At 32.3% G+C, this 26,130-nt stretch overlaps 1 protein-coding gene across 2 annotated transcripts in view; it reads right to left on the minus strand.

Annotated features, from left to right (window-relative positions):
* LOC148599273 (retinoic acid receptor alpha-A-like) overlaps positions 1-25,706 on the minus strand; it is a 59,924-nt gene extending 34,218 nt beyond the window's left edge. The window contains exon 1 of one of the 2 annotated variants that reach the window (XM_088557927.1): positions 25,513-25,706. The gene's annotated coding sequence lies outside the window, so the exon portion shown is untranslated. Of the gene's footprint in view, positions 1-25,119; positions 25,388-25,512 lie in introns of those variants that run through there. The other variant, XM_088557928.1, reaches the window with a different exon arrangement.
* Between the last annotated feature and the right edge of the window lie 424 nt (positions 25,707-26,130).

Consider the following 26,130-nt stretch of genomic DNA (forward strand, 5'->3'; position numbering starts at 1 on the left):
GTATGTCTGTTTTCCATTTCTGGTCTTTGTCCCTGGATTACATTCTTTTGGTTACCGCTATAACCTTGATTCCCTTGATTACTCTCTCAGGATTCGCTGTCATAGAATTCGAAGTTCTATACTGTCAGAAACTGCTCTGACCCGCAACACAACTTGTCAGGATCGGTCAAGGCTCTGGACAAGCTCGGTCATAATCTGTCACCCTCCTGTCAGGAACCGTTCTACGTAGAACAGATATGTGGATTAGAAGGGTTCCTGGCAGATTCTGACAGTCATTAGCTCGAGAATACGTCTCTGACTGAATTACATATAGTACATGTACGTATTTCCGAAAAAGGCGTAGCACCCGAATCCCGATTCGTACGACGGGGAACAAGTCTTGCTATGTTTAAACTTGATTTTTTTTTCAATTTTTTACCCGACTTTTATGTATGGCATGCAGTACCAACAAAAAATATTGCCTGCCGTACCTGCTACGCCCATGAATTTAAAGATATAAGACTAAATTCTTTTGGTTGCAGATGTAGACACCGGTATGATACAGAGTACCTATATATTGACAATTTAAAACAGTTTATACAGAAATTTTAGACCTTTATGGAACTTCAAAGTGTTCACACTCATATGATATAGTTTGAAAGAATATGACATTTTTGAAGAATTTTGACTCAAATTGATATGTCACAGCCACTGTATGATAGTTATATTGAAACATTTAGCATTTTAGTCATTAATTGTAGATTCTCATGGAAATTAAAAGTGCTCGCACTCATACATTTTGCAAGAATATGACATTTATAAAGTATTTTGACTCAAACTAATGTGTCGCAGTCACCTTTTTACTGCTAAATTTTTCAATTTTAACAATTTTTTAGAATGATTTATGACCTTAATTTCATTAAAAGTAGCTTTCACTCAAAAAGTACTCTGTCAATCTTGAACTTCGTGAGAATAACCAAACATCTTAAAGTTATCGGTTACCACTTTTACACTTAAAACGGAAACAAAGACCTTTAATTTTATAATTAAATAAGTGAATTTAATTAATATCACATGTGTATGACAGTGTGTAAAAAAAATTATACATGTAAATAATGATGATTTTTGAACGGTGATCGAGTGACTGGACCGTGATCGACGAAAATTTGAACATGAACGTACAACGATCGAAAGATAGTGGGATGATGATCATGACGAGCTCTATACATGATATATATAATTGGAAATTCAATGTAAATTTTGAAATCATTTTTTTTTCCTAATCAGATTAGGTAATTTACATTAGTCACTCAGTTTCATTTATTAATCGCGGACTTCCTGTCCTGAATTACGTCACACAGAATACAAAGAATTAGTGTCTGAAACTGTCCAGGGGCATGACAGTTTAGAACAGCTTTTCGTATTTTAGTAGTCACGACCCAGGACAGTTTACAAAATGTGTCCTGACCCAGGACAGCCTCTTTCAGGATCTGTCAGGATTTCTGTTCTATCTGCTGTCGTAGAACAGAAATCCTGATAGATTCTGACAGAATTTAAGAGAGGTTAGAAGTGATCGCAACTGTAACTATCTTTATAAGAATCATGCAAAATCTGAAAAATGTGATACACCCCAAAAAAGGCTACACATTTTATGTTTTTGTAATTGAATGGTTTTATTGGTCTATACTATGGAATGTGTAATTATACTTTCAAATCTGCCTGCTCTTAAGAGACAATCAACATTGAAAATCCAATAGATTCTATTGTATTTGAGTGTCATTTACAGAGTTATCTCCCATAATTGTGAAATCTACAGTGCATTCTATATAATTTTCATCTCTGAAGAACACGGGTTATATGAAAAACTGAATGTTAGTTTCTGTTTGCTGTGGCAATTCAAACAAAATATCAAAAATAAAAATAGGTAGGCTTTTTACCCATGAATCACATTTTGCATGATTCTTAGCTGGAGTGCTACTAAAACTCTTCAAGAACATTTGCATCATATTTAAACAAATATTTTAATAAATGGAACTATTGGCAAAGAAACATAAATAAATATTTAAAATGTATCATTGATAACAAGGAAATTCGGTTACACAACGTTGTGGCCAGCCCTGTGTATGGAACTACATTGCATTTTGATCGAGGTGATCGTGTTAACGTTGCCCCACCCTTGCACCTTGAATGGTCGTATATATCTCTTAACGATAGACTACCACTTAATTGTTCTGGCTTTCCATCTTTATCAAGGTATCGTTATCGATGTTTTCTGATTTTTCAAATATGCATTTCATATGTTATGTAACAAATGGATCGATCATAGCAATAAAACGCCAAAGGTAATGTTTGGTCTATAAACTATTTAATGGATAACCTATATTCAGGGCCCCTCTTTTGCTGTAATGGGTTACAGTTGTAGAACTAATGTATATAATATACATGTATTACTTGTTTGGGGGATCTGTTTTGTTTTCATCAAATAAAGTTTCAGATATGGTACTGTTCATATATTTCAAAATTTCAAAATACTATCCCTAGAATCTGAAATAAAATCTGAGTTGAGTTTAATTCAGTAAAATTACAATTTCCCATAAAAAATAAAATAAAACAATACATGTTACCCTTAACTATCCTCCCTAAGGAAACTCTTAAAACTAGCAATATAAAAAAGGTTATTGAGCTAAATAGTGTCACCCTGGTGGTAAAATTGATCTACCAATCATGATTCATTGACAATATGATTACCAGTTATATGAAGTAAAATTGCATAGAAAATATCTTACGAATGTCAAGATGAATGACCTGATTGAAGTTGAATAACAGCTAGGAAGCAACTGTACAATGTCTATGATGATGGGGCTTGGGTCAAATTTTGTGTTATGCATTTTTTTATATATATTTTTGTATAATTTCTGATCTGACTTTCTATTTTCACTCTAGCCTGTTCTGGTTTTTTTTCTACCACTTGCATCCTGCGTTTTTATTTTTACCCAATTGTTCAATCTGGAGTTCAATTAACCATACATCATCGTCCTGCCTTTTTATTTCAAATATTAACCTAGTCCCCACCCTCGGTTATAAAAAATATCGTTCTCTTATGCGTGCAACGTTCATAGTTCGCCTATACAATAAATGTGCCATTAGCGACTTTTGTCTACACCATTGTGATTATGTAACCATATCTTATAGAGTTACACAAGCACTACGCGAGATTAATATACATCTAGCTTACATTTACATATATTTAGTTAATCATTCAAATTAAGTATATGTGTACGTAAAACAGTCTCTATTCCTGTATGTGGTTGTGGAGAGGCAACAGTTAGATTTTAATCATGGAAAGGGGGCTGGGGAAAGAAGACAAGGAGAGATCCTGCCTTTTTATTTTTATTTTTTGCCTGTTTTAACTTCAAACATCATCCTAGCCCCAATAGAAATCCAACTGTGGTACATAGGAAGAATTTCGAGTTAAAACACTTAATGCAAAATGAAAATGCATTATACAAATGCATGTCATTCGACTTATCAATTGGAATTATCAATAGCAGGGAAGTGCATCATGGCAAAGAGAATAAGTCAGGCTACAATAGGATATAAATATCGATATAATATGTCTGGTCGCCTACCTATTACATAATATACTTAAGTACAATCGCAGTTATTTCCCTTGAAACGGTATAAACCTTTTATGACATAAATAGTGCCGGCAAGGTCAATCATTATATAGGTGAATTTAGCCCAGCGAATAATTTAAGTGTGTTTTAGTATCAGACTTCGGCAGTTCTTTCCGGTTGACTGAATTTAAAAAAATAAAGTATTGGGCATTAATCGCCGTGTAGTAAGGAAGAAAAGGGGACTTGAAAAATGTTATAAATGGCCTTATTCACATTGGATTTGCTGAAAATTGATCATAGCCTGCCATTTATGGTACAAAACAACTGTGCAAAGTGTAACAATATAAATAATTATGAATTAGTGAACAATAGCCACTTTTAAAAGGTAAACTTAATACAAATAAAACATAAATAAAACGTAAAAATATTTGAAAAAAATATTTATCAATATTTTTATATTCATTATTCTTACTTATATTTAATTTGAGCCACTTAGCAACATATATTACTATATTAAAAATATAACTGGTTTGTTGTCAAGTTATCGCCTGGAAAGCGTTGTGGACGCACAGACGGACGGACTGAAAGGCAATTTATTAGAGGGTATCACATAATAACTTACCACTTCGTGTTAAGGGTATAACAAGGAGTAAGGTTGTGAGAAAGGAAATAATGTCCTGTCAATGATTCCTATGTGGTAGTTGATTGAGGTAAAGATTGTAAAATACTTTAAAATATGCAAGCTAATAGTTAAAAAAGCGGTAACAGGTTTTTTTTTTATATTATCTATTCATATAAATTTGTACAGATGGTCAAGAATTGTCTTCTTAAAATTTGTAGATTTTTGACAACCTTTTAATGTACATCTTACAGCTCAATCAATGTTTATATTGTTATTAGAATTGAAGCGCATAACGTACGGACGGATGAAACGGAAATTAAAAAGGAAATATAATAAAGAAAAAACAATTTATAATAAAAGTGTGACATGGTTGTAACGATTCGACTAATCGAACTTCAGAATTATTTTTATGAAATGCGCCTTAATAATAAATAATTTAGAATTATCACATTACTAGAGAAATATTTCAGCTCCAAATATCAACTTTAACAGGGAGTAATAAATGTCAAATTTAACAATCGTTGTTTAAAATATTTTAACAGCACGCACACACAAAGCTTTCCAAGTTCAATACAATGTTAAGTCCTTGGTTTTAGTCCAGTCTGTTTCTCGTGCCAAATAGTATTAAACTATTCTTATTTCCTCCACCAGACATTTATAACCATCTGGTGTAAGGCTTTTTTATCGATTGTTTAAATCTCCTATATATTTTACAGTTAATTCAGAGTAAGCTTATATATTCAATTTACATATTTGTATTACGTGTACAATCTACAATCAAGACACAAATTTGACTAAATGTACTCTACAAACGTACCCTTATCGAGAAAAGATTTCCGCGTACGTGATTTTCCTCTACCAGAGAATTGACATTACATAACTATCTGGTGTAAGGCATTTTTATCGATTGGCATACTTAAATTCCTATTGTCAAGTCAGCTCAAAATAAACTTAGATTTTTGATTTAACTATGTGTATCATAATCTACAGTCAAAGACACAAATTAAACAACTGTTCACTCGTACCCTTTTTTTACTTGATCGTACTGTAAGTGAGTTGATATACAGTTGTTTTACCGGGATCACAAAGCAAAAACCTATTGCGAAGACAAACAGTTTAAGTAGCACTCCAGCTAAGGATCATGCAAATTGTGATTCATGGGTAAAAAGCCTACATATTTTTATTTTTTATATTTTGTTTTAAATGTCATCGTAAACAGAAATTTGTGGTTTTTCATATAGCCCGTGCTCTTAGGAGATAAAAATTGTATAGAATGCACTGTAGATTTCAAAATTAAGGTGCGATAACTGTAAATAACGCTCAAATACAATAGAATCTACTGGATTTTCAATGTTGGTTATCTCCTAAGAATAATTACACATTTCATAGTAAAGACCCATAGAACAACATAATTACAAAAATAAAAATATGTAGCCTTTTTTGGGGTGTATCACATTTTTTAGATTTTGCATGACTCTTACATAGACAGCTACTTAATAACGTAAATTATATCTTTAACAAGTCAGATTTTGGGGTACAATGAGTCGATATAGTTAACATAGTTAATTTTTCCCACCCATTAAAAAAAGGCGGGATTAGTCAAATAATGGACCAGATCGTATGTTTCTATGACAACTGTACAGGAACAAACATTCGCTGTACCTGTGTATAATGATTTTTTGGGGCCTGCTACAGCTGCCCTGTGGTGTGAGGTGTTCCCCGTCCTTTATTGCATGAAGACCCATGGGTGGCTTTGAGCAAACACTCTTCATTCTTCTTCCCCTTATTCTAAAACGGTTTGGGCCTAACCCCAACAGTCAAGACCAACCTTTAGTTTGTGCATTTTTCAACCGTATAAAAAATCAGTGAAAAAAAATCCATTAAATATCTTTCATTGAAGTGAGAGAATGTGTATGTATGGTAGACGGTGGTTACTTGCTGCTGATGTTGTTGGCTCAGATGAAACTTTATAACATCTATGTTTGATGTTTGCTAGCTTTACTATAAAGAAATCAGAAAGAAACAAGTACCCAATCAGCGTTTTTTTTACCTCCCATAATGCACCATTTTATGAATATTATATCCGTTTGTCCATATATATTTTACATAGCAAATACAATGTTTACTGTCCCAATACTTTATTCCTATTTCCTGACCCAATATCCACAATTTTCATATTTGAAATGAACGGTGTATTGTCAATAGTCAAAATATTCAGACACAATCACCAAAATCCCACCACATTATTTGCATGTAATAAGTTCAAACTCATTAACATTCTCTATACATTTTTAACTCTCTAGATCATCTGTCTTCCAATTTCAACGCTAGTTACGCGAGCAAGAAAAAAGTGTCACTTAATATTTTAATTAATTATTTAAAAGTGTTAGTGGAATACAAAGAGTAGCGAGATTGATATCCGATTATAGGAGATTAATTATTCACTTAATTACGATCGTTTGTTTTATAATAACCTATTTACATGCTGTGTGTCTTTGTCTCTGTTACAGTAACATATTTCAGCGCCGTATGTCTTTGTATCTGTTTATAAAACAATTGAAAGGTCTTTCCGTTGAAAGCTTTCTCCCTGAAATATACACGTTAAGACTTATTATTTGACATATAACAAGTTAACCTTCTACATCCTTTTCTTTCCTGTCCTTGGTGACATTGTCAGATACAATTGTCAAGGTTTCATTGTGTTTTTTGTACGCTTGATGACCTTTCATTTTGTATGCCGCAACCCAACTTTCTATCAACTTCAGTAATTTACATTAAAAGTATTTTTTAACGCCAATCAGATTATTTTCAAGTTAAGTAAAACGAAATTCATATTTGCGATGTACCCGTTACGACATTCATTTGATATGCAACAACCACCTAACCATATAAAACATTTTTATTTCTGCACTGATTGACCCCATCCAACCCATTTTGGGGCATCAAAACATCGATATATCGGGTGTACGTTTTAATACCTTTCATTTGCTTCAAAGAACTTCGAATATTTTCACTTAATGACCCTACTTTTCAACATGTATAAAATATCGAGATTGCTACTTTGATTTTTGAAATGTGCTCATTTAGACCATCAAAATGATATATCACATGACCCCCTTTTACGAAGTTAAACACAAAATATGCAATATCAGTTCTATGAAAACATCTCGGTATTACTGAAATGTACAAATGAAAATTTCAAATTGTTGTAGTTTCACTCTATTTTTATAATGGTCTTTGGTGTTGTGTCAAACAAAATGTACTTAAAAGGATCTTTGAAAGAGTGTTAATATTATCTGTGTATCTGACGCAGATTTAGAAATATATATCCCCACAAAAAATTACCTAAATAGATCCAAAACAAGTCAAGATATCTCAAATTAGTAAACTGTAGGATAATGAACATATACAAGTTGATAACAACAAATCGGGCAATATCAGAGCAATTTCAGAGCTCTTTTTGGGCACAATGAGTGATTGAAATATGATACAATACATAACTCCAGAACCGGAAGTCGTAACGACATGGGACTACCACCATACACCTAACGATCACTTGGCCTTGAAAATTGTTACAAGGTTAAAGTGAAACAATTATGTCAAGGTCAAAAACCTGACAACGTGAAACAGTTAAGTTGTCATAACTTTTGACCGTTGTAAAATTAAGTTCAAAATAAAGAGCTCGTCGAAATATCAAGGCATGAAGTTTTCAGTGAGAAAGCTTTCTAGCATTATATGACCTTTGACTTTGGGTGCAAATGAAATGTTACATTGACAATAGATCTTTGACAAAGTTAATGTTCACTCGGTAGGTCATCTGCTCGTGTACTTGAAACCGATTTCAGGATATTAGAATTTAAAAGAAATTGTTTGAAAAAGAAAAAAAAACTCTTGAAAAAGGTGATTAAAATCAGCTTATAGAACATGATGACGTCTACTTGTTAAAAAAGTATATTTTCGATATTCTTAAAAATAAAGAGGAGGAGGCCATATTGAAAAAAAACCTAAATTAAGTTGAGATAAACCTCTATAATGTATGATGAAAATCTCGATAGAGTCATCATGTAAAAGTCCTAAATTAGGTGATTGAGGGTTCCAATTTGGTAATGATATATTGAAAGATGACGAAACAGGGCATGTCAAGGTAAATGATAGAACGAAAAACAATAAGGTCTTAAGGGAATTATTAATACAAAGTCACAAATTATTTAAGTAGCACCCCAGCTAAGAATTATGCAAATTGTGATTCATGGGGGAAAAACCTACATATTTTTATTTTTGATATTTTGTTTGACATGTCATAGTAAACAGAAATAAACCTGTGGTTTTTCATATAACCCGTGCCCTTAGGAGATAAAAAATATACAGAATGCACTGTAGATTTGCAAATTAAGGGAGATAACTCTGTAAATGCCACTCAAATACAATAGAATCTATTAGATTTTCAATGTTGATTATGTCCTAAGAGCAGGCATATATGAATGAATAATTACACATTTCACAATATAGACCAATAAAACAACTTAATTACAAAAATAAAAATATGTAGCCTTTTTTGGGGTGTATCACATTTTTCAGATTTTGCATGATTCTTACAAAGACAGCTAATTAAGTTAGCCATCGTAAAACTATTTTTAAACTGCAATTTTGTCTCATTCATAAATTTTGAAAATGCAGATCTTATTTTCAATATGAATTGATCAATATTCATGTTGATGTTGAAGAATAACATGATAAATATTCATGTTGATTTTGGAGGAAAAAAAATATCACAGCACTTCTGTATGTATTGGTCAAATATCACATGAATAGTAATTTTACACAAACCTTCAACTCTTCTATTGCCAAACTGCTTTCCACATAATTGTGCCATCAGCCATACTAATTTTATATGATAAAAAATGTCGGAAAATATACATCTTAGATGTATTTTTTACATAGACTGTCTAACACCGATTAGTTCTACAGTCACATCCAACTTAAATAATACAAAATATCCAATGCTGAAACCAAAATGAACGTTATGTAAAGTTCATAAGTTGATAAGGATACAACACAGTAAAGATAGAACGTTGGCGGACGAAATATACAAGGACAGAAACATGTCCAATCTGTGAACTGCATTTCTTATCTCATTCTGCGTCTAAAATTAACCGCTTGACACATACAGATCTAACTAGGGCAATGTTTTATGAACGTACATATGCAGACCTAACAAACCCTACTTATTTATTATACTATATTTTATCTGTTATGCCAAAGCTTCCCGTAACTACGCAGACTTTTGTATCGCGCTAGACTTCTTACAATTAGGCTTATAGAACAGGGTTATTGAAATCATCACTACAACAGTTTTATGGTCATCATCAGAAACTAGTGGATCATAACGATTATACATCTGCACCATGAAAACTGATGTGTTCAACGTGTCATAGTTTTCCCTTCATCGTCTACCCCGGACTTGACCTTTTGCGAGCAACTCGGCGGGTGATTCTTGGAAAGCAGAAGACCTTAACTCTACCGGTGCACCTGGTCCATACTCCCAGTTTTTAATGAAGTGCGAGTTGCTCATTTACTTTTGTATGTATTTTTTTGGTTGCTTTATGTTCTTTCTTGTGTTTGTCAGTTAACCATGACTGGTCTTTGTCCCGGGATTGCATTCTTTTGATTTCCGCTAGAATCTTGGTTCCCTGGATTAGTTTTTCATATTTTAAAGTTCAAAGAATCTTATTTCACCAACCATGGGTCCACAGGGACGATGATAAAAACATATGTATGATTAAATCACGAAAATATAATTTAATATACACAATAAGAGTATTTTGTGTACAATCATGTACAATTTCAAACAAGTAATGCTTATTCGTATGCTAATTTACTTTGTAAGACAACAGTAAATAGTAAATAATCATCAGTCTATTTATCCAGATTATGAACTTTAATGGAAAAAGTTAATATATACATGTGAAAGAGTAATCAAGGTAATCAAAAGAATGTATTCCAGGGACAAAGACCAGACATGGAAAACAGACATACACAACAAAGAACATAAAGTAACTAAAATCATACATACAAAGTAACAAAAGTAAATGAGCAACTCGGACTCCACTAAAAACTGGGAGCATGGACCAGGTGCACCGGTAGGGTAAGCGTAATAGTAGTTGTTCATAAAAATCAAGTCCGGGGTAGACAAACGAGGAAAGGAAAAATATGACCCGTTGAATAAATCAGTTTTCATGGTGCTGATGGATACACCATAACGATCCATGAGTTCATGATGACGACCATAAAACTTCTGTAGTGATGGCTTAAGTCTTGTAGCAACATAACCCTGTTCCAGAAGCCTATTTGTTAGAGTTCTAGCGCAATACAAAAAGTCTGCTTAGTTTCGGCAAGCTCTGGCATTGTGATATGAACACTCCATACGCAGGAGCCGAAGGGATGTTGCCACAGATGAAAGGAAAGTTGACAATTCTGAATGCAAAGTCATCACGTTTGTCGTAAAATTTGGTCAATAGTTTTCCTTTACCATCGATTTCTAAGTGTAGGTCAAGATATGAGGCCGACTTGAAATGGGGTGAAAAAATGTTTAGTTTAATTATATTTATTTGCCAGATGAAAAGGTCAGAGGAATAGGTATTGGACAAACAATAAAAGCCATCTCCTTATGTTGTAAAAGGGCTACATACAAATATACAATGACGAGAAACTTTCATAAAGGATGTAAAAAAATGTAAAGAAGGAATCTGACAAAAAGAACAAAGAAAAAAGGGAAAAGAAAAGAAAAAACACTATGAATAGTATACCGGTGACCGTTTATTAGCTGAGGAACCATGGCATCTTGAGTTGAATGGGGGAAAATGACCCACAACTTTTTCTTACTTTTCACACAACAGATTTGACGATACACATTTAAAAATATACATGTTAATTTACTCTTCCGTGTTTTTTTGTTTCTTTGTTTTTTTTTCACTTCACTACATAGCTTAAGCTTTTACTTATCATGGAATTGAAGCAAATATTTATACAACTCAAAGTTCTCCCTTAGTCATACATGGACAAAGACTCTTTGTTCAACCACTGTTGAATCCTGTGTTCCTGTGCCAAAGCACGTAAATTTGCCATTTTTGATGTCTATAACCTTTAAAATGACTTGTCACCATACAATTAGACCAAAGCATCAACATAGTAGTTAACCCAAAACCAAGGTTCTTTCACTTCTACTAAAGAGAGTTACTAACAGAGTCATAAAATGGAGCAGTCCTGAGAGACGCAAAAAAGGTATTCAAGACTGTGATAGAAACAATCTGTATTTTCTTGTCATTCAAACAACTTGTATCTCTCAGCACTAATGGACCCCATATTTATGTTTAATGGCTAAAACAGATAACTAGCAAGTCCCATCCCTATTAAATGCAATGCTGTCAAAATATTCTACATAAACAGAAACTGAAAACTTCTGGTAAATAACATTTTTACTATCTATTCTAAACTTAGACAAAAACAAGTACGTTACACAGTTTTCAACATGTATTGTTAATTGTAAATATGAGGATATGTATTAAGAAGACAAACAATGATATGAATACATTCATTGAAACTAGTTTTTGTACTGTTTACAAGTAACACATTGTAAACAAGTCTTATCTTTCCAAAAAAGATAGCCAACGCAGTAAAATTTGTTCTTTTTACTTATAATTTTCTACATTTCATTCTGGAAATAACTGCGTCGGAAAAAGAATACATGTTACAAGTACTTGTTCGTACATGTACATGCAATGTATGTATAGCATGCAATACCTATACTTTAGCTGTTGTTGCATAATTATAAACTGATTCGAAAAGTTCAAACCTTCTTAAGTTTGTAACATGAATATAATCATACATTACACAGCAAAAAAGGGTAAATTATCAGGGTTATGAGCTCATGATAAATTCATACTTATTTATCATAAACGAACAGAATACAATGAACATTTTACAAATATTGTACATCAATGATATAAAAAAATTAAACAGGATTAATACAGAAGATTTGACATGATGCTCGTCTGTTAAGATGCATGTGGGTTGAAGCAAAAGTACTGTACTAACGGGTTGACTGGCAGAAAAAAAGGAATCATTTTTCCTTCAATATTAAAATATATAAAACTTTGTCTCTCAAATACTATTTTCAGCTATTTTAAGTTTACATCAAATAATTGTCCGGCAAATTAAAGAATATATTTAGATTTGTCATGATGCTCCACTTGAGAAATCCAAGATGGCGGGATGAATTGAGGGTACTAGCGGGATTACAGATGCGTAAATATTACACGGATTTCTAAATAAAATGGAAGATGTGAAATTTCCCTTGGATGCTGTTTGATTAACTATAAATTTCATGGTTATTTTCACTCCTTCCCATTTCACGTTTCATTCTTTTCCATTCACAATGGTATTGATCGCGAATGCATGTGAGTCTAACCGCAAATTATGATATTTAGCAAGATGTTCATGTATTGCCTAGGTTAATTTCACCCACTGTCGTGGCTTCATCGACAAAACACTTATCTTCATATGGTTATGAACACATACAAAGATGGAATTTTGATCATTTAAAAGGCACAAAAATGCATAAAACACAAATGTGCATATATTCTGTTCAAGAAATGGTATTTGTTATTTCATTTCAGCGACTTACATAACAATATAATATAGATATCGTATTAGCATACACGCAAAATGTAGCTCACTTCGACTAAAACAGCCTCAATTGCATTCCTTAAATTAGAAAGGTGTAGTGCAAACAAATCTGAACGCTCGGAAAGGCACTAAAAATGCCTTTATTCAAGTGGTATTAAATCATTCCTATTTCGAACATTACATTATAACAATTAACTGTGCATTTTGTGGAAATAAGCAAGATAGTTCATTATTACGTAATATATATTATTCTTCATAATTCGTAATGTTGAAGTCAATGAAACTTTATAAAATGAATTCAGATGAATATATTTGATACGGAAATCATAATTTGGGAGAATATAAATCAGTGAATATTTTCTGTTCTACGATAATAATGATCTTGTTTGCAGTATTTCCTATAAAAAAAAAACACCTAACAAATTGTGTTACGTATATATTGGTGATCGATGCATTACATATGGTGACAACGACCTACTAGTAGTGACATACATAAAGATGCAGAAACAGAACTGCAAGATGTGAATTTAAGGGTAATCAAGGGAACCAATGTTACAGCGGTAATCAAAAGAATGTAATCCATGGACAAAGACCAGACATGGAAAGCAGATATACACAACAAAGAACATAAAGTAACTAAAGTCATTCAAAAAAAATAACAAAAGCAAATGAGCAACTCAGAATCCACTAAAAACTGGGTGCATGGACCAGGTGCACCGGTAGAGTAAGCGTCCTCTACTTTTCTAGAAACACCCGCCGAGTTGCTCATAAAAATCAAGTCCGAGGTAGACAAACGAGGAAAGGAAAACTATGACCCGTTGAATAAATCAGTTTTCATGGTGCTGATGGATACACCATAACGATCCATGAGTTCATGATGACGACCATAAAACGTCTTTAGTGATGACTTCAATCTTGTAGCAACATAATCTTGTTCCAAAAGCCTATTTGTTAGAGTTCTAGTGCGATACAAAAAGTCTGCGTAGTTTCGACAAGCTCTGGCATAATGTATGAGTTGTGATATGAACACTCCATACGCAGGTGCTGAAGGGATGTTGCCACAGATGATATGAAAGTTGACAATTTTGAATGAAAGTCATCACGTTTGTCGTAAAGTTTGGTCAATAGTTTTCCTTTACCATCGACTTCTGAGTGTAGGTCAAGATATGAGGCTGACTTTACAATGTCTGTAGTATCATTTATCTCAAGTTCTTTGGGGTAGACGCGATGTATCAAATCCCCGAAATTAGGATTGTTTAAAGATAATATGTCATCTATATAGCGGAAATTGAGATTAAAGGATCTACCCAACCGATATTCGTTCTTTAGGATCAGATAAGCTATAAAGTCAGCCTCATACGAGTGAAGAAATAGGTCAGCAAGTAAAGGAGCACAATTTGTTCCCATTCGAATGCCGACCGTTCGTTGAAAAACACGTCCACCACACTGGACAAATATGTTGTCGACTAAGAATTCCAGCATTTTGTAAATATCTTCCTCTGAATATTTGAAAGATGATTGAAATTATTTCTTAACCAAAGTATGAGGAGTATTTAGGTGTACCATCTGTTTTGAAAAAAAAAAACGATGTATAATGTTTTTAAGTCGAAATTTAACTGAGTATGGGAATAGAAGTATACAGTGTTGAAAATCATGGGTTTTAATGTTATTATATTGAGATACTAGTTTTGAACTGATTGTCTCCAAAGAGATCTTTCGAATTTTTTCAGGATTCACATTGAATTAATACCACTACGGGAGTAACAGGTGTTGTGGTAGGATTGCAGACCCTCGTTGACAGTTAAAAGGTTTGAAAGAGGTTTGGTGGTACATTTTGCAGACCCAGCTATGAAACGTTGTTTGTATGGATTCTTGTGGAGTTTAGGAATCCAGTACATAGACGGTAAATCACAATCATCGTCCTTGGTAGAGTGACCAAAATAGGATAGCACTTAAAGAGTAACCAAGGGAACCAAGGTTATAACGGTAATCAAAAGAATGTAATCCAAGGACAACCCTCCAGACATTAAAAACAGACATACACAACAAATAACATAAACTAAAATCATACATACTAAGTAACAAAAGTAAATGAGCAACTCGGACTCCACTAAAAACTGGGAGCATGGACCAGGTGCACCGGTAGGGTAAGCGTAATAGTAGGTAATCGAAGAATTTGTATTCAAGACAATGCCAAACTACAATCAGATATTTCCACCTTCCGTCTTTCGAAGATATAACACATTAATTTTTTATATCACGTGCAAGCATTTGTAAAAATCAAGCAAATGAGATAGATCAGAACCATGCATGTCAAATTCCACCGATCTGACAATAGAATTTCTCTTAAGGATGCTTTCTCTATTTGAAAAGACTTATTTGATTGCAGTATCATTGGATTTGCTCGGAAACGTTTCAACAGAATGTTAGATGTTTGACAGAGTTCAAGGAAATTATAGCTCAAGCTATAGATTTTTTTTTCTTTTTTAATTGATTATAATGGTGCAAATAGTCAAATCAAACCTTTAAAATGGTGTGTTTTACTATTTATCTCTTACAGAGACTGTCACTGAAAACAATATTCTCATCTGATCTCTGCTTGATCACTCAAGACGATATTTGTGAATTAGACAGGTTATTTAGATATAGGTAACAGTAAAACACATCCAGAAATCTCTGGGAAACATTGGAAGAGCCCGGGTCATGCATGTATAAACATGCTAACATGAAATCTTATCTGAATCGAATTAAAAATTGTTCAGTCTAAACAGGTGTTCGATTTGCCAAAGTTCTAAACATATTTAAATTGATACAGAGGGACTTTAAATGTGTGAGGAGAAGACAGGTTTTCGGATTATTCAAAGTTCGTTTAAGACAGGTTTACGCTGTACAGTGTGTCCAGAATAATAATTAATCATATTCACGTCGATTTTATTAGTTGACAGTTTGTGTTTGTCTTTTCAGTAAAACAACATACCTTTTAGTAATGGATAAGAGGAAAGTACATAAGTACAGACGGATTCACGGACACCCTTATCACTATATACCCTCACACTATCATTCAATACCACCTCATTTTGCTGATATAAAAAACTTTATTTTTGCTTTCTTCTAGATGTATGGCTGATGGCATATCTCATACTATTATCATTAGTGTAAATTTATATGATTTTTAAGTGTCTATATTTTTTTCGTTCAATTTAAAATGATTTATGCAGTTGATAAAGCATGTGCAATCTAAATTGGAAAATATATATAATTAGAAAGCGATAAATATGACATCATTGCACTGAAGGAATACATAATACATAATATCTCTGTTCAGTAAATACTGTAAGGTCAAACAAATGTAGGTCAAATCGACAGGAGAAACAATAATGTTCACAGTAATTTGCAACGAAATGTTGACTTCTGTAAAATGTAATTGACATCATGTTATGTAGTAGTTATCAGTGATATACAGGACTTGAAATAAGATTAGTCAAACTGATATATGAAGTAGGATGGTACAACTTTTGTCTTAATGATCCTCGGAATGTAGTCAATATGACAATATTAAAGTTACAATCTGAATGGTTCTATCTATTTTGTATTACTGTCAAGTAAATGGGCAGTCATGTCACACAACTATAAAATCAGTAGGTGTTATTGAAAACCTCTAAAGTGTATAATTCGTACAAAGTATAGACATGATAGAGCACATTAAGCCTGGAATCCTCTCATTTTTCATCCCTTCCTTTACAAACATCTGTATCCGTCCCTAATATTTACACACGAGCAAAAGAAACCGAAAGTGTGCATTCAAACTATTTCAAAAAGTTCGAAATAAATTATTTTTATTTCTTATAATTTTATTTTCAATTAAAAACATCAAGCATTGCTAACGACGTCCCAATCACATGGTAAAGAATAACCGAGTTGATACAAAAAAAAAAGAAAAAACGCTCCATTTAGAATGAAATTATTTTTGCGTTTGGTTTTTTATTTTTTATTATGTAATTATTTCGCTTGGCCTAGAATATGGTGTTCTCTTTAAACAATAAGTGTAGCATCTTGTGACGTACTGAATATCTCCTGTGGTAAGCCATATCTCATATATCTTTACACAATGCTATCTTCTTACCAATGACCATGACATTTAAGTACAGAAAGTGTAAGAAATCGAATTGACTATTCGTCAGCACAAAGAACGAAATTTGATTGTTAAAAACGTAAAGAAAGTGGGAAAATAAATTATAGATTAAAGGCATAATCAAAACATATTTACAAAAGTAAGATTCATCATTACCTTTCGATTAAGATGAGCTCATTTCACAACAAATTTCTCTTTAACTAAAGATAAAGATGTGCATTTTAAAAAAAAAAGCATCAAGAGAAAGCATGCCGACGCTATGAAAATACTACATTGTTCTATGTAGATTTGACTGAAAATTTGACCTGACTTATTTGCGTTGTACTTTTTTTTTGGGGGGGGGGATTGTTTTCGATTCTGCATAAGATGAAACAAAACCACCTGGAATGGTCCACTCTTTCACAAAGTTTGAATCCTGATATGTGAACATGTATTAATGGCTTCTGTACATATATTGACCAGCATGTAAATTTGAATATAATTTACCTAAAATACAAGAAGAACATCTTAAAACATTAACTCGACAATTTTATTTTACTTCTCTATAGAATTAATGGAAAAAACATGGAAAAATCAAGTTAAGATTTGAATATTTTACACGAATAAAAATTAATCAGAGTTGTTATGCTTTTAAGTATAAGTTAACAGGTTTAAGGTCATAAGGAACATTATAGTATTTGTCTAAAATGATGATGAATTTCAAAGCAACTTCGAACAATGTGCATCATAAGCATCAACAGTTTAGTTGGCAAAAACTGCACGTCATTAAATAATGACACATATTTTTGTATATTGACATTTTACGATTATTGTGATACACATGCTTTATTGTGATATTGTCCAATTTTCACTTTAAATAAACAATATATATGTCTATATTGTCCAAGTGAATGTATATGTATCACATATACGGCAAACACAAACTTGTATTAAAATCATATATTTTTAGACAGCCATTTTCGCCTGAATCTTGTTTTTAACTCCACGAGAACACGTTTGAGTCATATCATTTTTTTACCTTGACATGACCCACTGTTAAATTATTTTATGTCACACGTATGGCAGATTCTTGATTGACTTTGTACAAGAACAAGCCCAAACATTCCACTAAACGAGATCAAGATGAGTTTTATATGAACCTAGCTTAAGTCATGTGACCGTTTCATTTGAAACACTACACATTATGTAATACTAAGTATCAGTGCACTTTGACGAACACTGCATAATATTTGTGACAGTAGGCGTTAATTTTGTGGATAACATGAACGAATCTAAAAGTGTAAATGGACGCCAGTTTCGAATTAAATACTACAGGTATACACGCACTAACAATTTGCAGGGACCTTCAGCCTTTCTGATAACTCATACACTCAAACCTGTCACGTGACCTTCAAAGATAGAGCAAAAGCATGGTCAAATAAGACAAATGGTTTTTAATTACAAGTCAATTCAATAGAAACTGCACTATAGAGTTATTTAAATTGACAATTTAGACAGTTATTTGCTGTATATAGGTGCTCTGTTTCTAATACTGCAGATATGATTCGACACATTGATATAACTTTGTTCATAAGTTTTTCACATTGACCCATATTGTTCCTCTTTCACACTGACCCAAATTGGTCCTTTTTGTGACGAAGTTTTACTCCTTCATCTTATCTAATCTCTGTATTTAATTGTTTTTCGTACATCTAGTACATTTTACTGCATTGTGGAGTTGTTGTTTGTGTATGTGCATGTGATGTCTTGTGCATTTTGTTTTTATATAAGGTGTTTATGTCAAAGAATAAGTAATGTTCTAGTTGAAATTGATTTTTATTTTATTTTAACTGAGGAATATAACAATATATATATTCCAACCTTTAAGAATTTTAAAAGGTCGGGAAAAAGTAAATGATTTTACGCGACGTTATCCGCTTGTCAAACGACGTTTCATTTGAATATTGTCCGAGAATTTCGAAAGGCCTTTCTGCAGCGATTAGTAAGAGAGGAAACAAACGTCTGCGGCTGTGTGGACCTTGATGTAATTTAGGTAAAAAAAATGCAGATGTGATCGAGTCGACAAATTAGGAAAGCGTGCATTGTTTCCATATATACTGGTTGTACGAAGAGTAGACAAATTAGGAAAGCATGCGTTGATTCCATATATACTGGTAATATAGAAAGAAGCACCAGTACAATAATTCTTTGTATGAATTAGTTATTAACATATAAAATTTAAAAAAAAACAACAATCCTTAATGAGCCATTAGTAAAAAAAGGTATAAAACATTAAAAGTGTAGACGAAATTACAAAAAAATTCTAGAACGTCCCCCTCAGGAAACTAAATATCTTCTCTTGACCTTGTTATACAACCATTTGAACCCCCCAAAAAATAAGATTGAATATATTTATCCTTTTAAGATCATCAATCATGACAAATACTTATATAAGATACTACAGAACTAAAAAAAAAAACATTTAAAAACGAAATCGTCTATTAGATATGCAAGGTCATCTGATATTTTATGCTTCTCCCATTTTAAGTCAATGATTACAAAAGTAAGTAATTATTAAACCATCGGACGGTTTTTTGCATTTCTGCATGACGTTTCCCGCCATATTAAATTTTTTTTTTTTATTTTTTTGTCTGGTTATAAAGGAGAAACCGGTCCTCACTTCGTCATTTTATCCTTCATTTTAACTATTTCTTCGCTCTCTATAGTAAAGTTACTATTTAACATGCCCTTTGTTTCAAATCTTAAATTTACTATCGCTAGTGGAGACAAAAAATAAACAACTTAATTTTGAAGGAAAATATATGTATTTATGATCGTGAAATTTTGTGGTAGCTACGTGTTTGTTAGCTTAATTAGTGCATTGTTATTACTTTAGCTGCTCAATTGCTATGACATGTCATTGCCAAAAATGACAAACGATTTGTTACTGTCATAGTATTTATACCTTTCGCAACCAACAACAATAGCCTTCTGCAAAACCCTGCATGGTTGGTATCTTTTAAGAAGTCAGAACTGTTCATCCTTCTGGTTACCTGAATACATTTTGAAATTTTGAGTGTGGAAAGTTTGTACTTGTTCTAGTGTTTGATATATTTGTGTTATTGTAATTTGTTATGTGACGACATCAAAATAGTTCAACTCCAAATTTTTCCTTATTTTCAAAACATGCTTAATATTCGCTTTTAAATTACCGTTAAGTCTTCTGTTCTCATATTGACCTATTTAAGAAATTGGTATTATGTTATTAATACTTTTTTTGTTTTTATTTAGAGTTAATATGAACATAAACTATGTATATAAAATATGCATATGCATACATCGAATAATAAGAATAATACCACATAACTTTCGTACTGGCATTTATTTTGAATAATTATGTAATGTAACATACGTAGCAACTAGTGTTGTTTCCCAGAATAATCGACCTTACTCAGTATGGTTGTTATGTAACAAGTCAGACAAAGTTAGAATTTCTAAGATAATTGGGATTGGCATTTCCGTACTGGGTATCCAATCTTTTTACCTAATGCAAATGACCGAGTCATCACATAAAGATAATACAGGCTGCTATTCATTACTGTATGTAATTTGTATGTGTATAATGGCAATCTATGCACGATGTTTTAATTGCACAATATCTTATCTCGCTACGTACTGATCACTATTATTATCAAGCAGATTATATGTATTGCTCAAGTCCAAATCAATTCACTTTGGAGAGAGGTGCCATACACTTTATATTTAAAAACCGAGATTAATAATGATTTCATCTTTGGAAATTTAGTAAAACATCCACAACAATTTTTCTCGCCACTTTTGTTTCCTGTATAATCATAAAGTCTCAGACAATGCTACCTTCAACGCTGTCCTAAACATGTTTATTGCCTAATTTTAAAATTAATTCGGTCAATGCATTTTCAATTTTTCGGATTAGAGGTGATACTTTCTAATTAAGTAGCTGTCAATGTAAGAATCATGCAAAATCTGAACATGTGATATGCCCCAAAAAATGAATATTGGCGACGGAATACGACGAAATTCCGGATTTTTTTACCGACTCCATCAACCAAAAAAGTTAGGGTAGGTCGGGTTACCGGAAACATATATTGTTTTTAGGCCTGAGGTAGCTGAGAAATCTGAAAAATGTGATACACCCCCAAAAAGGCTGCATATTTTTATGTTTGTAATTAATTTGTTTCATGGGTCCATACTATGGACTGTGTAATTATTCATTCAAATCTGCCTGCTCTTAGAAGATAACCAACATTAAAAATCCAATAGATGCTATAGTATTTGAGTTTCATTTACCGAAATATCTCCCTCATTTTTAAAATATACAGTGCATTCTATATAATTTTTATCGCCTATGAACACGGATTATATGAAAAACTGAATGTAAATTTCTCTTTACTATGGCAATTTAAACAAAATATCAAAAATAAAAATGTGTAAACTTTTGACCCATGAATCACATTTTGCATGATTCTACCAAGGAGATAGAACAATGACGAGAATTCCGAACGGATATTGAACAAAATATAAAATATTCACATGAAAAGGAAGATGTACAGACACAGAAACAAACAGCACATCCTTAACCTTACTTTGTCTAGAAGCGATTCGAAATACAATTGTTATGTTGTTATACCTACTGCAAAGAAAACCGGATAGTGCAAAAAACTAAATTAAGCAGTGTTCTCTTTTGACATCTGTTAACCAAAGTAATATCCACGTTTTGTCACTAAATAAATCAATCTTTGATACAAAGAAACTTTTAAATGGCTCAAACATTGTGAGCTTTATAAGTCGATGAAAAACATATATATCAAATGATAAAACCGTTGATATGTTGCTGTTGTTTTTATTCTGTTAAGAATTATTTTGACAGCAATTTCTGACTTTTACACACGAAATCCATCTATATCAAAGTTTGCGGTTGTCGTCAAAACAGAATACCTCTTGAAATGTCTATCTTCAAGTTTGGAAATGATTGAAAGGCTCATTAAAATAAACTATGTTAATGTTAAATCTTAAAAACATTTTGGCCATTCTAAATGTGTATAAATTTGCACACCCCGAAAAAAGTACATTGTTTATATACCCAACGTCAAAGTTGTTTCTGATGTGAAAAAATTACAATAATTAATTGAATATTTACACTGTACTTAGACATACTACAAAATGCGATAACTAACCTTTTATCCTTCTAAATATGTTATGAAAATGTTTCCACAAACAACCGTTTGACGCCAAGGTAACTTGATAATATTAGAGTGAAAGCATCACAAAACTTATGACATACAAAAACATATGACAATGGTGTTGACCAGGAATAAAATAATTTATAATGATGCCCAGCAATACGGTTTGCTAGAAATACAATAGGCAGTATTGTCATATTACATAAAACTGACACACTACCTTACAAAAAAAAAACAAGACAACGTTGCCTTGAAAAAAAACATGTCAATATTGCCTAACAAAAGGAACATATGTCGAATTTGCCTTACAGAAAGATTACAGGGGAAAATGTAAAATGGTAAAAATGCTATTGCTATAGTTTCAAAAGATAAGGTTGTTTTATCATAATGCAGGTTGGGCATGGTAATATTCTCATACACAAAAATATATTGCATATGTTTCCTAGTAATATGCATAACTATCTATTGTGTCCCTTACACATTCCAAGTTTCAAGAAGACAAAAACTCCAAATTTCAATCAATAAGAATCAAAGTAATTGATAATATGCATAACATTGTGTTCAAACGCAATTACAAACTGAAGGCTCTAACGAGCCTGAATCGCTGATTTTTGTTAGAGTGGTCATGGTTTTTTGGGTAAAAACTCCTAATGCTAATTCCAAATGAACAATCATATCAATTTTCATTGAATTCAATCCAGTAGTTTCTGAGGAAGAAATCCTGTTATTATGAATAGCAAAAGATGTTGAAGAAAGGCAACAACTGCACATTGATTGACTGATTGACATGAAAATTTGAATAGATTTTATGCTGAACCATTCTACTCCACGTTAGAATGTGACTTATCCTCACGGTTTTTGAGATATATGCGAAAAAAAACATTTGTCTGATCTCTATGTTCTAGTTTTAGAAACGGCGGCCATGCTCTTCGACGAATCGAAAATTCCCACTCCATTTGATAAAAAATAACACAAATAATAGCGCACAATGCGCCAAAAAGAACAAGAATTCCAAAATTGCTGTACACAATAAAAGGAAAATTTGATGACAGATCGATCTCATCATGCTAAACACTTTTATCATAAAGAACATTTATATCAAGTTTACTTATTATTGGTCTAGTAGTAACTGAGGAGAAGAGTTTGATAATCGTTAACAAAACGAAGTCCGACACCAAGGAATGGCAATAGCTAACATGACACTTTTGGGTCAGGTGAGCTAAAAGGATTTGACAGACGGATGGTTCGACGGCGGGACTGACGGACGAACTGACGCTACATGTTTATACAGTTATACAAGTGTAAAACAAAATAGCATTTCGAAAAGTTTAAAGCAGAGAGCTAAACTATGTTGGCTTCTATTCATAGAGTTTAGACAAGTATCCTTGTCAGTAAATTTAGGGGTGTAAATTAAAACCAGAAAAGGCCAGAAAAAAAGACAGAGATGAAATAAAAAACCAGCGCACACAGACAACTGAAGTTAAGCAACAACGATAAAAATGCTCAAAACGGTAATTGAAGAACTTGAATTATTTTTGAATCGACGAAGTGGGGAAACCCCAACGAATTAATTATACAACTAATGCAATGACTGTCCATTTCATTATCGTGCCGACCCAACCTTTTTCTTATGTAAATCAAGAGCTTACTGTAGTTCCTGTTGTTCCTTTTTTGTTTATCATCTTTTTTATTGCAATATAATTTTAGCAGTTAACCAATTATACGGTTCCCATTATCAATCATCACAAAATGACCCTTTCTCCATTGTCTTTTAAATGCTTCTGCATTCACGCAAAGAAAAATACATTTAAGAACGAAATACGAGGACAATGACAATTTTGATAAAACGAAAAAATACACAGTTATACGACAAAAATCTTATTGAATGCAACAGAAAATTTCCCCCAAAAAATCCGAAGCTTTACTACTAGGAAAACACGTATAGTGCATGACCTGAACGTGAAAACGGGAAACAGAGAAACGAATTATATACACAATGAGATGAGGCAAACACTCAATTAATAAAAGTGAAGATAGTACCAGTCGTATATCCATGCACTGTGTGCTGGGAAACATTAAAATACAATTTTTATTTTTTTCATTTTTTAAGTTTCAATTTTTCATTTTCTTTTTTTTTATTTGTTACTTGCAATAGTATGCAAAGTAATAGTAAGTGTAAATAGTAACATGTAGACATACTTAAAGTTATCTTTGAATCTGTACTACACATCGTCAGTTAACAGTATTGATTTTTGAGATTTGCATGTATATATAAAATCAAACAAATTATATTATGCAAGTCGCTGGAACAACTTCCTTACATGATATATATATATGTACATAGTTGAATTTTAAATATTTTTTTAATGCTCATACTTTACTTGTGAAATTACAGAATGTAGTTTTGTAAGCAGATGTAAAACACCCAAAGAAATTCAAGATCATCACAGATATGCAAAGAATGATTAACAGCAACATAGATATTCTAATGACAGTCATTATGTTATTAACAGTCAAATAAATGATTTAAATGACTATTAAATACATGTTTATATGTAAATGAAAATATCGGTGGTTTTATACAAAAGTCAAAGACAACATATCTAAATATTTAAAAATATATATATTACCAAGTGGGAAATTACTAACAGGAGAACAGGGGTACGCCTACTTTAGCATAATCAACATGTAATACATAATTAATGTTAAAAAACCCTTGCATTTCGCTCTGGCTATTACAGCCTTCAAGTTATAAATATATTTCAATATCTCTTAACCTGTTACTCGTTTTCTTTTCATAACAGTGACATTTACCTGGTTGCCGTAAAGAGGTTACAATTAACTTTAAAATACTTAACGGTAATGTACGTATCCATAACTTACAATTACTATTGTCTACGGTAAATGATTTCAGCCAAACATTCCCTCGTCATTCTGATGCATAAGTGCACATTTTAAAGTATTCAATGTACAATTAATGATACAACTGTTTGTACACCATTCAAATGTCGTTATCAGTGCTACAGTACTAAATAGAAACTGGTCGTTCACCTTCGTGCACTCTCCATTCTACAGAACATTGAAAAAGCGTCCGTGTTGTTTTTTCCCCTGATTTGAATTTAAATGAATTGAATAACATTTTTCAAGGAATTTAAAAAAAAATCTTAAATAGGTCAATCACAACTAAAAAGATTAATTACTATTTCTAAATTACAAAGGGGATATGGTATAAATTAAACCAAAAGGAAGACAATTATCAATGCAAAACTCTCTTACCTTTATTCAGATTTCATAGAAAATTCAGATTTTCATCACAGCCATTTTCAATCCGTCTGCTCTTGTCCCTTTTGATTACGTAATAATCGTCTGCGAACTGCAAACTGACATGACCTCTATATTAATGCACTCTGTTCTAGATTTAACGACTCGCTCTACACGTTAACATGACTTGTGTGTTTATTTATAATTTATACACTGCACTTTATGTACTGTCTATTGTGCAGTCGATAATTGTTATATACAAATATTTTTTACCTGACAATTTAATAATGACATATTTTCCGAAAAAGCCCTTGATATTTACATGACTGAAAAGACTAGCGGTGTTTACTAAAGATTATTTTTATTTAGTTCGGCATTTTTTTCATTAATTTGACAAGAGCTGTTTTATGATTTTATTTTTAAAAAATCGATCAAGCGTCTGCTGCTACGTAACTCCAATGAACTATGCAGCACGTGACCTTTTCCTCCACTGCACTTATTATGTAATATCTTGTTTTTCGAGGATATTAGACTGACCTAGTTTTCAGACACAAGAACACGGTCAAAAAGAAAGTGTAGGATAATAACCTTATATGTTTTATGCATAATTAAGATATTAAGGCATGTTATTAA

This window comes from Perna viridis, chromosome 13 (genome assembly GCF_037379345.1).
Source record: "Perna viridis isolate PV_CMFRI_1.1 ecotype Kerala chromosome 13, ASM3737934v1, whole genome shotgun sequence".
Taxonomy (NCBI): domain Eukaryota; kingdom Metazoa; phylum Mollusca; class Bivalvia; order Mytilida; family Mytilidae; genus Perna; species Perna viridis.